The 13,457-nt window shown below is 38.1% G+C and overlaps 1 pseudogene; it reads left to right on the top strand.

Annotated features, from left to right (window-relative positions):
* The first annotated feature begins 10,426 nt into the window (after positions 1-10,426).
* Positions 10,427-12,021, top strand: LOC138094611 (T-complex protein 1 subunit zeta pseudogene; annotated as a pseudogene).
* Positions 12,022-13,457: the final 1,436 nt, after the last annotated feature.

The raw sequence follows: 13,457 nt of genomic DNA, 5'->3' as shown, positions 1-13,457 counted from the left end.
CCATACCATTTCTGTCCTTTATTGTGCCTATCTTTGCATAAAATGTTCCCTTGGTATCTCTAGTTTTTGAAGAGATCTCTAGTCTTTCCCATTCTATGTTTTCCTCTATTTCTTTGCACTTATCTCTTAAGAAGGTTTTCTTATCTCTCATTATTCTCTGAAACTCTGCATTCAGATGGATATATCTTTCCTTTTCTCCTTTGTCTTTTGCCTCTCTTCTTTCCTCAACTATTTGTAAGGCTTCCTCAGACCACCATTTTGGCTTTTTGCATTTCTTCTTCTTGGGGATGGTTTTGATCACTGCCTCTTGCATGTTGTTAAAAACACCTGTCTATATAGTTCTATAGGCACTCTAGCCATCAGATCAAATCCCTTGAGTCTATTTGTCACTTCCACCATATAATCATAAAGGATTTAATTTAGGTCATATCTGAAGGACCTAGTGGTTTTCCTATTTTCTTCAATTTAAGCCTGAATTTGGCAATAAGGAGTTCATGATCTGAAGCACAGTCAGCTCCCAGTCTTGTTTTGGGTGACTCTATAGAGCTTCTCCATCTTATGCTGCAAAGAATAAAATCAATCTGATTTGAGTATTGACCATCTGGTGATTTTCATGTGTAAAGTCTTCTCTTGTCTTGTTGGAAGAGGGTGTTTGCCATGACCAGTGTGTTCACTTGGCAAAATTCTGTTAGCCTTTGCCCTGATTCATTTTGTTCTCTAAAGCCAAATTTGCCTGTTACTCTAGGTAGCTTCCTAGACTTCCTTGACTTCATACATTCCAGTCCCCTATGATGGTGTTAGGTATAGAAGGTCTTGTAGGTCTTCACAAAACCATTCAACTTCAGCTTCTTTGGCATTAGCGGTTGGTGTGTAGACTTGGATTATGCTGATATTGAATGGTTTTCTTTGTAAAGGAATAGAGATCATTCTGTCTTTTTTGAGATTGCAACAAAGCACTGCATTTTGGAGTCTTTTGTTGACTATGAGGGCTACTCCATTTCTTCTATGGGATTCTTGCCCACAGTAGTAGATATAATGATCATCTGAGTTACATTTGCCCATTCCCGTCCATTCCAATAATTTCACTGATTCCTAAAATGTTTATTTTCACTCTTGCCATCTCCTCTTTGATCACTACTGATTTACCTTGATTCATGATCTAACATTCCAGGTTCCTATGCAATATTGTTCTTTACAGCATCGAACTTTACTTCCATCATCAGCTTTTTTGTTTTTTATTTTTGTTTTTCCTTTGCTTTGGCTCCCTCTCTTCATTATTTCTGGAGGTATTTCTCCACTCTTCTCCAATAGCATATTTCGTACCTACCAACCTGGGAAGTGAAAGTGCTGCACTCAATATACCAGCAAATTTGGAAAACTCAGCAATGGCCACAGGACTGGAAAAGGTCAGTTTTCATTCCAACCCCGAAGAAAGGCAATGACAAAGAATGCTCAAACTACCACACAATTGCCTCATCTCACATGTTAGTAAAGTAATGCTCAAAATTCTCCAAGCCAGGCTTCAGCAATACGAGAACCATGAACTTCCAGGTGTTCAAGCTGGTTTTAGAAAAGGCAGAGGAACCAGAGATCAAATTGCCAACATCTGCTGGATCATGGAAAAAGCAAGAGAGTTCCAGAAAAACACCTATTTCTCCTTTATTGACGATGCCAAAGCCTTTGACTGTGTGGATCACAATAAACTCTGGAAAATTCTGAAAGAGATGGGAATACCAGACCACCTAACCTGCCTCTTGAGAAATCTGTATGCAGGCCAGGACCCAACAGTTAGAACTGGACATGGAACAACAGACTGGTTCCAAATAGGAAAAGGAGTACGTCAAGGCTGTATATTGTCACCCTGCTTTTTTAACTTCTATGCAGAGTACATCATGAGAAACGCTGGACTGGAAGAAACACAAGCTGGAATCAAGATTGCCAGGAGAAATATCAATAACCTCAGATATGCAGATGACACAAACTTTATGGCAGAAAGTGAAGAGGAACTAAAAGGTGATGAAAGTGAAAGAGGAGAGTGAAAAAGTTGGCTTAAAGCTCAACATTCAGAAAACGAAGATCATGGCATCTGGTCCCATCACTTAATGGGAAATAGATGGGGAAAAAGTGAAAAGAGTGTCAGACTTTATTTTTAGGGGCTCCAAAGTCACCGCAGATGGTGATCATAGCCATGAACTTAAAAGATGTTTACTCCTTGAAAGAAAAGTTATGATGAACCTAGATAGCATATTGAAAAGCAGAAACATTACTTTGCTGACTAACGTCCATATAGTCAAAGCTCTGGTTTTTCCAGTAGTCATGTATGGATGTGGGAGTTGGACTGTGAAGAAAGCTGAGTGCTGAAGAATTGATGCTTTTGAACTGTGGTGTGGTGAAGACTCCTGGGAGTCCCTTGGACTGCAAGGAGATCCAACCAGTCCATTCTAAAGGAGAATTGCCCTGGGTATTCTTTGGAAGGAATGATGTTAAAGCTGAAATTCCAGTACTTTGGCCACCTCATGCAAAGAGTTAACTCATTGGAAAAGACTCTGATGCTGGAGGGATTGGGTCCGGAGGAGAAGGGGACAACAGAGGATGAGATGGCTGGATGGCATCACTGACTCGATGGACGTGAGTGAGTGAACTTCGGGAGTTGGTGATGGACAGGGCGGCCTGGCGTGCTGCGATTCATGGGGTCACAAACACTCAGACACAACTGAATGACTGAACTGAACTGAACCAAACCTGCGGAGTTTTTCTTTCAGAGTCATATCTTTTTGCCTGTGCATACTATTCATGAGTTTCTCAAGACAACGATGCTGAAGTGGTTTGCCATTCCCTTCTCCAATATTAGAAACTTAGTTGCAATAAACAATGTTAGAGTTGCTGTTACACTTGACATGTGATTATCAGAGTGAAACCTTTTAAACTCTGCAATATTGCTTTGAAGAGTTTGCAATATGACTGTTTATTGATATTTGTTAATGGAAAAATCATACAGCACCATATGCATGTTTTAAAAATAGTTTTTAAGGAAGCAATGAGACAAGGGTATGGTTTTCTTAAGGGATTGATTAGCAGACAATTTGATTTGGCTACATACAGGAGTGTGGCCTGCAGATGAGAGCTATGTGGAAATTATAATATCTAATTATTTGTCATTTAATTTTTTTGGTAATATAATTTGCAGCAATATATTTGAGTCTTCAAAATCACCACATATGTTCATTAACACATTTTGAGACTTCATCCATGTTTCTAGGTCCTCTAAAAGAAGTGGATGACTTTCACAGGATAAAGGTTATTTTCTAGCATAGGGGAAGATCTGAAAAAAAAACTCCAATATAAAAATTAAAGATAGAAATACCATACTCACAATATTTCATATTTTATGGCATTACTGTTTGTGTTTGGGACGGACTCAAAATCTATTTTTATTATGCTTTCTGAGATGGCACTTTGAATTTAAGCCCCATTTTCCATGGCTTATAGCTTTTCCACTGAGTACCTTTGGGGATAAACTTCATCATGCTGGTTCTTAACCTAAAATAAAATAATTCAGGAAGTTTGAAGGAAATGCATTTCCTCGTTTTTTATTTAAGTAACCAAAGGGAAATTATTTTTTTGGTGTTCAAAAATAGTAAGCACTATTATTGAATGATTCATAAGGACTTGTGATTTTGACTACATATGTTTATAATATAATTTTTTTCTGTAAGAGATACATAACTATTTAAAATCACTTACACAAAATAATGAAATATAATCTATTTGTAAATATAATACACCTCTCTATGATCTTCCAAATCCATCAGAAGTTCTGAAATATACGCTTTATGGAAAGGACTCCTGTATTGAATCAATATGGAATAATCATATTGGCAGGAATGACTAACTCCTTAATAAAGAGACAGGATTTCATGGTTATTTAAATGATGTCTCAGTGGTTTATACCAACTGTCAAAATAAACCATTCTTTCATTTTAAATGTGTATGAAAATAAAGTGAAAGTGAAAGTTGCTCAGCCATGTCCGACTTTATGCGACCTCATGGACTATACACAGTCCACAGAAATCTCCAGACCAGATTATTGGTGTGAGTAGCCTTTCCCTTCTCCAGGGGATCTTCCCAATCAGATTCTTCACCATCTGAGCCACAAGGGAAGTCTGATATATAAGGCTAATTTTAAACATCCATTTGCACAAAATCAAACTTTGAAAGAGTAGTAAAGTGAAAAGTCATAAAGGATAAAAATGGCCAAGACTCATGTAAGGAAATACTTATACTCTATATAAGTATATGCTTATAATTCCCAATGAAACCATTAATTAATAAAAAACACTTACCTTTCTAGAAGTGCTCAATTAATATTATAGTTAGCAATAATTGATTACAGACATTATCCACTTAAGAAAGAAAGAAATAATTTTAACCAGAGACAAGACAGTCCAACTACACATAAACTGTATTTGTGTCTTCATTAAACACATTATGTATATAGTGTGTGTACCTACCTATATATCTATATGTAGCTAAAATATATTGTATACATGCAATTAATAAACAATTAAGAATCTTCTGATTGGAAGGACTTATGCCGAAGCTGAAGCTCCAATTCTTTGGCCACCTGATGCAAAACCTGACTCATTAGAAAAGACCTTGATGCTGGAAAGATTGAAGGCAGGAGGAGGAGGGGACAATAGAGGACAAAATGGCTGGATGGCATCACTGACTTAATGGGCATGAGTTTGAGCAAGCTCTGGGAGAAGGTGAAGGACAAGGAATCCTGGTGTGTTGCAGCCCATGGGGTTGCCAAGAGTCAGACATGACTGAGAGACTGAACAACAACAAGAGGAAGTGTATACAGAGTTAAATATAGATGTATATATGTTTTAGTTGTCACCTAATTCTATTTTATAATGTTTTTTTTTTTTTAATTTCTGGAAAAATATCTTCAATTGGGTTAATTTAGTGATAGTTGCTCTAAAAAAATTAGTATTTAATAACTCTCCTAATCATATTGCTAAGTAAACACACACACAAATGTACACAAACATATTTTTATAAATTCACAACTGATTTATTTATTTTTATTATACATATTTTCTCAAAATTACTTTTATAAAGAAAGGTAAGTTTTTGAGAAGCTATTTTCATCTGAAGTTATTTTGTCTTATATATACTATACTGGAGGAAAAGATACATATTGAAAATTAATAAACAGTTAATAACAAGAAGTAAAAAAGATAAGTGTTTTTGGACCCAATGAAATAAGAAAATGAGTCACTTTTAAGAACATAGAAACTTTAGTACTTAATCTTACAGAATTAATGGAGACTTATAATGTAGAAAATGGAGGAAGTCACTGTTTCTGTCTAGCCTGTTCACTGTAGCAAACAATCAAACAACATTTCTGATCTCTTTTTCTTTCTTTTTTTAACGAGGTTTCAGAATACAGTATTTCCAGGTAATCTCCTATCCAAGTACTAACCAGATACAATCATGATTAACTTCCAAGATTAGACAAGATTGGGTGTGTTCAGACTGGTGCAGCTGCAGACTTATGAAGTTTGTTTTTAATGGATGCTTATGCACATATTATTAAATCAGAGTGAAAAAAGGTAGAAAATTGGTAATATTGGTAATATTCCCTGGACTCTGAATTGGGTCATTTCTAGATTTTAACTTAAGTTTCTTTTCTTTGTGACTGACTACAAGGATGCAATTAAGTACTTTAATCATGCTTTTCCTACTTAAGGGATTTACTTTCAAAATTCCAATTTTACTTTGAAATACCTTACTGAATGGTTTTCCCTTAAAACTGATTAAAATATATTTTAAAAGACTGTAAATTTGAGCCTACCTCTGCCTAATTAATTCCCTTTGCTATTCAGTAGCATCTTGCATTTGTGTCATCATCATCATCATATGTCAATTTTTGGCTCATACTGGCAGTTTGCATTTATTGATATTCAGCAATGTTTAGGTCTTGCTCAGTATGAACTGCCAAAAACTTTTATGATCTGAAGCAAAATAACTGAAACTGCCCAAGTGCCATCAGTTCAGTTCAGTTCAGTCACTCAGTTGTATTGGACTCTTTGCGACCCCATGAATCACAGCACTCCAGGCCTCCCTGTCCGTCACCAACTCCTGGAGTTCACTCAGACTCATGTCAATCGAGTCAGTGATGCCATCCAGCCATCTCATCCTCTGTTGTCCCCTTCTCTGCCTGCCCCCAATCCCTCCCAGCATCAGAGTATTTTCCAATGAGTGAACTCTTCACATGAGGTGGCCAAAGTACTGCAGTTTCAGCTTTAGCATCATTCCTTCCAAAGATATCCCAGGGCTGATCTCCTTCAGAATGGACTGGTTGGATCTTCCTGCAGTCCAAGGGACTCTCTTGCAGTCCAAGGGACTAACTGGACCTTTGTTGGCAAAGTAATGTCTCTGCTTTTGAATATACTATCTAGGTTGGTCATAATTTTTCTTCTTGGCCATATTTCAATCTACTCAAAGTAGACCATGAGGAATACTACTAGAATTTAGGAGACTAAGTGATATGATACTCTGTATTATGATACTCTGTAGCTAGTGGTGGCAGTGAGGAAGGCTGACTGTTTCCAAAGCCTCTGAGTAACTCTCAGAATAAGTTCTGAGATTTAAGGTTTCAGCTCAAAATATTGCTGCTGGCCTTAAAAATATATTTAACTTTGGTATCTGCAGGGCCAGCAGAGTTAATAATCAGTTAACTTCATGACTTCTGTAAGACTGTCAAGGGAATGTCATGGGATTTATTAGGAAGGAAAAGGACTGTGTAAAATTAGGTGAAAAAAAAAAAAAAAAGTGTGTTCTTTGGTGAATCTGTTAATTCTAACACACACATGACGCTAAACGGCCTTTGTTGGGGAAGAAGCCCAGGTGCCTTTGTGAGGCTACAAGAAGTAGCTGTTTAGTCTCTGGATTAGATGTTTCAGTTGTTTTCATTGCTTAATACCTGGGTTGGGAAGACCATCTGGAGTAGGAAATTGCAACCCACTACAGTATTCTTGCCTGGAAAATTCCATGGGTAGAGACGCTTGGTTGGCTACAGTCCATGGGGTGGCAAATAGCTGGCCGTGACTGAATATGCACACACATTGTTTTCCAGATAAGCTATGAGGGAGAATTGGGAATCACCAAATGTCTTTCTTGCAGAGAGAGGTGTTTCCTTTCTCTAAACCTGCTCCACAAAGAACGTTCTCTGTTCTCTGATCCTGCTTCCAGTCATTCTCATGAATACCTGATGAGAGAAAAAGATAGTAGCCCTTGTTCAGTTCAGTTCAATTGCTCAATTGTGTCCGACTCTTTGTGACCCCATGAACTGCAGCACACCAGGCCTCCCTGTCCATCATCAACTCCCAAAGTTTAATCAAACTCATCTCCATTGAGTCAGTGATGCCATCCAACCATCTCATCCTCTGTTGTTCCCTTCTCCTCCTGCCCTCAATCTTTCCCAGCATCAGGGTCTTTTCAAATGAGTCAGTTCTTCCCATCAGGTGGCCAAAGTATTGGAGTTTCAGCTTCAACATCAGTCTAACCAATGAACACCCAGGACTGATCTCCTTTAGGATGGACTGGTTGGATCTCCTTCCAGTCCAAGGGACTCTCAAGAGTCTTCTCCAACACCACAGTTCAAAAGCATCAATTCTTCAGCTCTCAGATTTCTTTATAGTCCAACTTTCACATCCATAGATGACTACTGGAAAAAACATAGCTTTGACTAGACAGACCTTTGTTGGCAAAGTAATGTCTGCTTTTTAATATGATGTCTAGTAGCCCTGAGTGAATGCCATTTTCACTTGTGTTTATACGTCCAAGGAGTTCCATATCCTGATGTTCATTCAGTCAGCTTTTAGCAATTTCTAAGATAAAATCGTTCTTACAAGTAATAGTAAACCAATCATTGCTCCATGTAGGCAAGAGTTTGAATTCTGCCTTTCCTTATAGGCACCTATTTTCCTTAGATTTCTCATTTGCTGGTTGCCCTGTGACCTAGGCTTTTACATTTCATGAGTTCAAGGTAATTTGTTATTTTAGAAATTATCTATTTTTATTTGATTTGGTTTATTTTTTACAAACTTTATTGGTATATAATTGGCAAAATTGTATATGCTTAAAGTATATAACATGATGAATTTATATATGTATATATTTGGAAATGATTGCCACAATCAGGCTATCACCTCACATTGTTGCATTTTATATAGTGAGAACAATTAAGATATGCTTTCTTAGCAAATTCCAAATATACAATACCATATTATTAACTCTAATCACCATGTTTTACGCTATGTCTAGAACTCACCCATCTTATAATTCAATGTTCATGCACTTTGACTAATATGTCTCATTTTCCCATCTCTTGGCCCCTGGTAACAATTGTTCTACTCTCTAGCTCCATGAATTTAACTTTTTTAGATTCCACATAGAAGTGAGAATCATATGGTTCAGTTCAGTCACTGAGTCATGTGTGACTGTTTGTGACCCCATAGACTACAGCACAACAGGCTTCCCTGTCCATCGCCAACTCCTGGAGCTTGCTCAAACTCATGCCCATCGAGTCAGTAATGCCATCCAACCATCTTATCCTCTGTCATCCCCTTCTCCTCCTGCCTTCAATCTTTCCCAGCATCAGGGTCTTTTCCAGAGAGTCAGTATATATTTCTTTAATATCAGGATTATTTCACTTAGCATAATCCCTCCAATTTTATCCATGCTGTTGAAAATTGCAGAATTTTCTTTTAAGAGTGGAAATGATGATACTGATGCTTCCAGAGTCCACATATCTGCATTCTAAGCAGAGCCTGGCAGATTTTTTTTTTTTTTTAATATCAAATCTCCTTTGCACTCCTGGAACAGTTCAATTTATATATTTGACTGTTATTCATATTTTGTTTAAGATTTTTCTCCCATCTTTATTAGATATACTTTTAATGTTTCATTCTTAAACATAGTTTTTAGGTTTTGATATAAAGGTTTTGATCACTTCACAGAGTAAAATATAATGCTTTTCATTTTTATGTTTCCTGAAATACAGAAAATAAAAAAAAAAAAAGATATTTTGCTATTGGAAGAAGTTGTGGAGAGGATGTGACAACCTGTTGACTTGTGAGCTGGATCTGTCCAGAAGCTCCCCACCCCTACCCTTGTCCTTGGAATGTAAGGTCACCCAGCATTGCCAAAATCAGAGCCATTTCAAGGAAGTAGCTTTAAAAAAGCAATGTGTTGTTGAGACCATATGGTCTGTATGTGACTGAACCTGGTTTGCTAAGTCGCTTCAGTCATGTCCAACTCTGTGTGACCCCATAGATGGCAGCCCACCAGGCTGCTCTGTCCCTGGGATTCTCCAGGCAAGAATACTGGAGTGGGTTGCCATTTCCTTCTCCAATGCCTGAAATTGAAAAGTGAAAGTGAAGTCTCTCAGTCATGCCTGACTCTTAGCGACCCCATGGACTGCAGCTTACCAGGCTCCTCTGTCCATGGGATTTTCCAGGCAAGAGTACTGGAGTGGGTTGCCATGCGTTCTCCGAACCTGGTTTGCTGCTGCTGCTGCTGCTGCTGCTAAGTCACTTCAGTCATGTCCAACTCTGTGCGACCCCATAGACAGCAGCCTGCCAGGCTCCCCGATCCCTGGGATTCTCCAGGCAAGAGTACTGGAGTGGGTTGCCATTTCCCTCTCCAATGCATGAAAGTGAAAAGTGAAAGTGAGGTCCTCAGTCGTGTCCGACTCTTAGCGACCTCATGGACTGCAGCCCACCAGGCTCCTCCATCAGTTTAGACCTCAATAAAAACATTTAAGATTCTGGTGGGTGGGTGCAGAGACCGACTGATCTTGTGGCTGCCCAAGAGAAACTTCCTGTGTAAGTATCCTTGCTAGTTGAAACTGCTACATAGTAAACTGGAGTGATCTGTCTCTTTTTCAATCTCCTTTTGTCTCTTTTCAGTCTTTCTTTGAGTCTGGAGGCCAAACTGATATTTGTCATTAAAAATGCATAGAAGAATGCTCAGAACATCTACAAGTTTAAAACAGTGAATCCTTTTGTGCCAGAAGTTTTCATCAAAAAACTTTTATTTAATAGGTTTTGGAATATAAAGTTCTTTTTTTTTTTTCTTTTTATAACACTGTCAAATTACATTTTCTTAGGAATCTGTTCAACCATTTCATCTAAGGAGCTAAGATTATCGGTGTAAAATTTTGCATAATAACTTATCTTGTTAACATTGTAACTATTAGTCATGGTTTCTTTTACATGCTTATATAAATAATTTTCTGTTTTTTCTTCCTCATCACTATGTCTTGCATTGTTTTATCAGCTTTAAAGTAAACTAAATTTGGGCTCAGGGCTTTTCACCATGCCACATCCCCTTATCTTCCTCTGCTGGGTCAGCTATGGTGTCCGTGAAGACCCTGAACCCCAAGACCGAGGTGGCCCAAGCCCAGGCAGTGTTGGTGGTCAACATCACCATGGGCCAGGGGCTGCAGGACGTGCTGAGAACCAACCTGGGACCTAAGGGCACCATGAAGATGCTTGTTTCTGGTGTTGGAGACATCAACTCACTAAAAATGGAAATGTGCTGCTTCATGAAATGCAAATGCAACACTCAACAGCCTCCTTAATAGCCAAAGTAACAACAGTCCAGGATAACATAACTGGGATGGTATGACTTCCAATGTCCTCATCATTGGAGAGCTGCTGAAGCAGGCAGATCTCTACATTTCTGAAGGTCTTCATCCCAGAATAATTACAGAAGGATTTGAAGCTGCAAAGGAAAAGGCACTTCAGTTTTTGGAACAAGTCAAAGTAAGCAAAGAGATCGACAGGGAAACACTTATAGACATAGCCAGAACATCTCTACATACTAAAGTTCATGCTAAACTTGCTGATGTCTTAACAGAGCCTGTAGTGGACTCCATTTTGGCCATTAAAAAACAAGATGAACCTATTGACCTCTTCATGGTTGAGCTCATGGAGATGAAACATAAATATGAAACATTTACAAGCTTAACCAGAGGTCTTGTTTTGGACCATGGGGCATGGCATCCTGATATGAAGAAGAGAGTAGAAGATGCATGCATCCTCACGTGCAACGTGTCATTAGAATATGAAAAAACAGAAGTGAATTCTGGCTTTTTTTACAAGAGTGCAGAGGAGAGAGATAAATTAGTGAAAGCTGAAAAGAAATTCATCAAAGAGAGAGTTAAAAAAATAATCGACCTGAAAAAGAAAGTCTGTAATGATTCAGATAAAGGTTTTGTTGTCATTAATCAAAAGGGAATTGATCCCTTTTCCTTAGATGCTCTTGCCAAAGAAGGCATAATAGCTCTCTCTGCTCAGAGCTAAAAGGAGAAACATGGAAAGGCTGACTCTTGCCTGTGGTAGGATAGCCCTAAATCCTCTTGATGACCTAAATCCTGATTGTTTGGGACATGCAGGACTTGTCTATGAATATACATTGGGAGAAGAGAAGTTCACCTTTATTGAGAAATGTAACAATCTTCACTCTGTCACGTTATTGATCAAAGGACCAAATAAGCACATGCTTACTCAAATCAAAGATGCAATAACAGTTGGCTTGAGGGCTATTAAAAATGCAATTGATGATAGCTGTGTAGTCCCAGGTGCTGGTGCAATGAAGTGGCAATGGCAGAAGGCCTGGTTAAATACAAGCCCAGTGTAAAGTGTAGGGCCCAGCTTGGAGTTCAAGCATTTGCTGATGCATTGCTCATTATTCCCAAGGTTCTTTCTCAGAACTCTGGTTTTGACCTTCAGGAAACACTAGTTAAAGTTCAAGCAGAGCATTCAGAATCCAGTCAACTTGTGAGTGTGGACTTGAACACTGGTGAACCAATGGTAGCAGCAGAAGCAGGCATATGGGATAACTACTGTGTAAAGAAACAGCTTCTTCACTCCTGCACTGTGATTGCCACCAACATTCTCCTGGTTGATGAGCATGAGAGCTGGAATGTCTTCTCTAAAAGGTTGAATTGAAGCTTCCCTTGTATCTGAATCCTGAAACCTACAGAGTGATCCTAATAATATAGCTATGGAATTTTGGTCCAAGCTTCAAATGATCTTCAAAGGATTTTCTTTTCCCATATTAAAAAAGGAGAGAACACTGGCACCTATTCAGATTCTGAAGTTCTGAAATTATAATTACAGTATTTTTAAAATTGCACTGTAGTGTCCACATACAGCAGATCATACTTACCAAGTAAACAGGACATTTTGCTTTACCCCCAGTGATATAAAAATATTAGATAAGCATATGTTATCTACCTTGTTATTAAATATTCATTGAAAAAATAAAGTAAACTAAATTTATATTTAAAATAATCTTTATTGTACTATTTTCCAATTTTATTGATTTTTGTCCTTTACTGATTTTTACCCTTTGTTGATTTTACTCTTTACCAATTTTTTTCTCTTTATTCACTTCCTTCTATGATTTGACCTTTACTTACTCTGCTTTTTCTAGCCTCATGCAATAGAAGCCTATTTCATTAACTTTTAGAGTTTCCTCTATTTTAATATTGCTTTGACTGGTTGTCTACCCTCCAGACTCATATGTTGAAGCTCTAGGCCCAAAGTATATTATTTGGAATGGCACCTTGTGTTTAGATGAGACTGTGAAGATACACCACTTATGACAAGATTAGTGCCCTTATAAAAGACACCAGAGTTGTCTTCCTCTTTCTCTACACCATGAGAGGAACCAGCAAAAATATAGCCATGAACAATTCATGAAGGGAATTCTCACAAGTCAACTGATATCTTGTTCTTCCTAACTTCCAGACTGTGAAAAATAAATTCCTATTGTTCAATTCACCAGTCTATGGGGATTAGTAATACAGTACTAGCTAATACAAATATATACCCAGGAATCAGTAAACTTATTGTTAAGCACTGTTAAATACATTTGACAAGTATTTCTATGATATATCATTTTTTCGTTCAGTTTCTATTTTGATGCATTCATTGTCAGATGTTATTTTAAAGGGTGTTTCTTGAAGACTGGATTTCTCTATAACTCTGTCAATTAAAACCATTTGAAGGCACGCTGTTGTATGTATCTATATTTACAATTGTGTAGTGTTTCTACTGGAGAAGGCAATGGCACCCCACTCCACTACCCTTGCCTAAAAATTCCCATGGATGGAGGAGCCTGGTAGGCTGCAGTCCATGGGGTTGATGAAAGTCAGACACGACTGAGAGACTTCACTTTCACTTTTCACTTTCATGCATTGGAGAAGGAAATGGCAAACCACTCCAGTATTCTTGCTTGGAGAATCCCAGGGACAGAGGAGCCTGGTGGGCTGCCGTCTATGGGGTCGCAGAGTCGGACACGACTAAAGCGACATAGCAGCAGCAGCACCAGTGTTTCTACTGAGCTGAAGACATACTGTCTCGATTAACACGGTG

Source organism: Capricornis sumatraensis, chromosome 18 (genome assembly GCF_032405125.1).
Source record: "Capricornis sumatraensis isolate serow.1 chromosome 18, serow.2, whole genome shotgun sequence".
In the NCBI taxonomy this organism is placed as follows: domain Eukaryota; kingdom Metazoa; phylum Chordata; class Mammalia; order Artiodactyla; family Bovidae; genus Capricornis; species Capricornis sumatraensis.
This window is presented reverse-complemented; position numbering and strand designations above follow the sequence as displayed.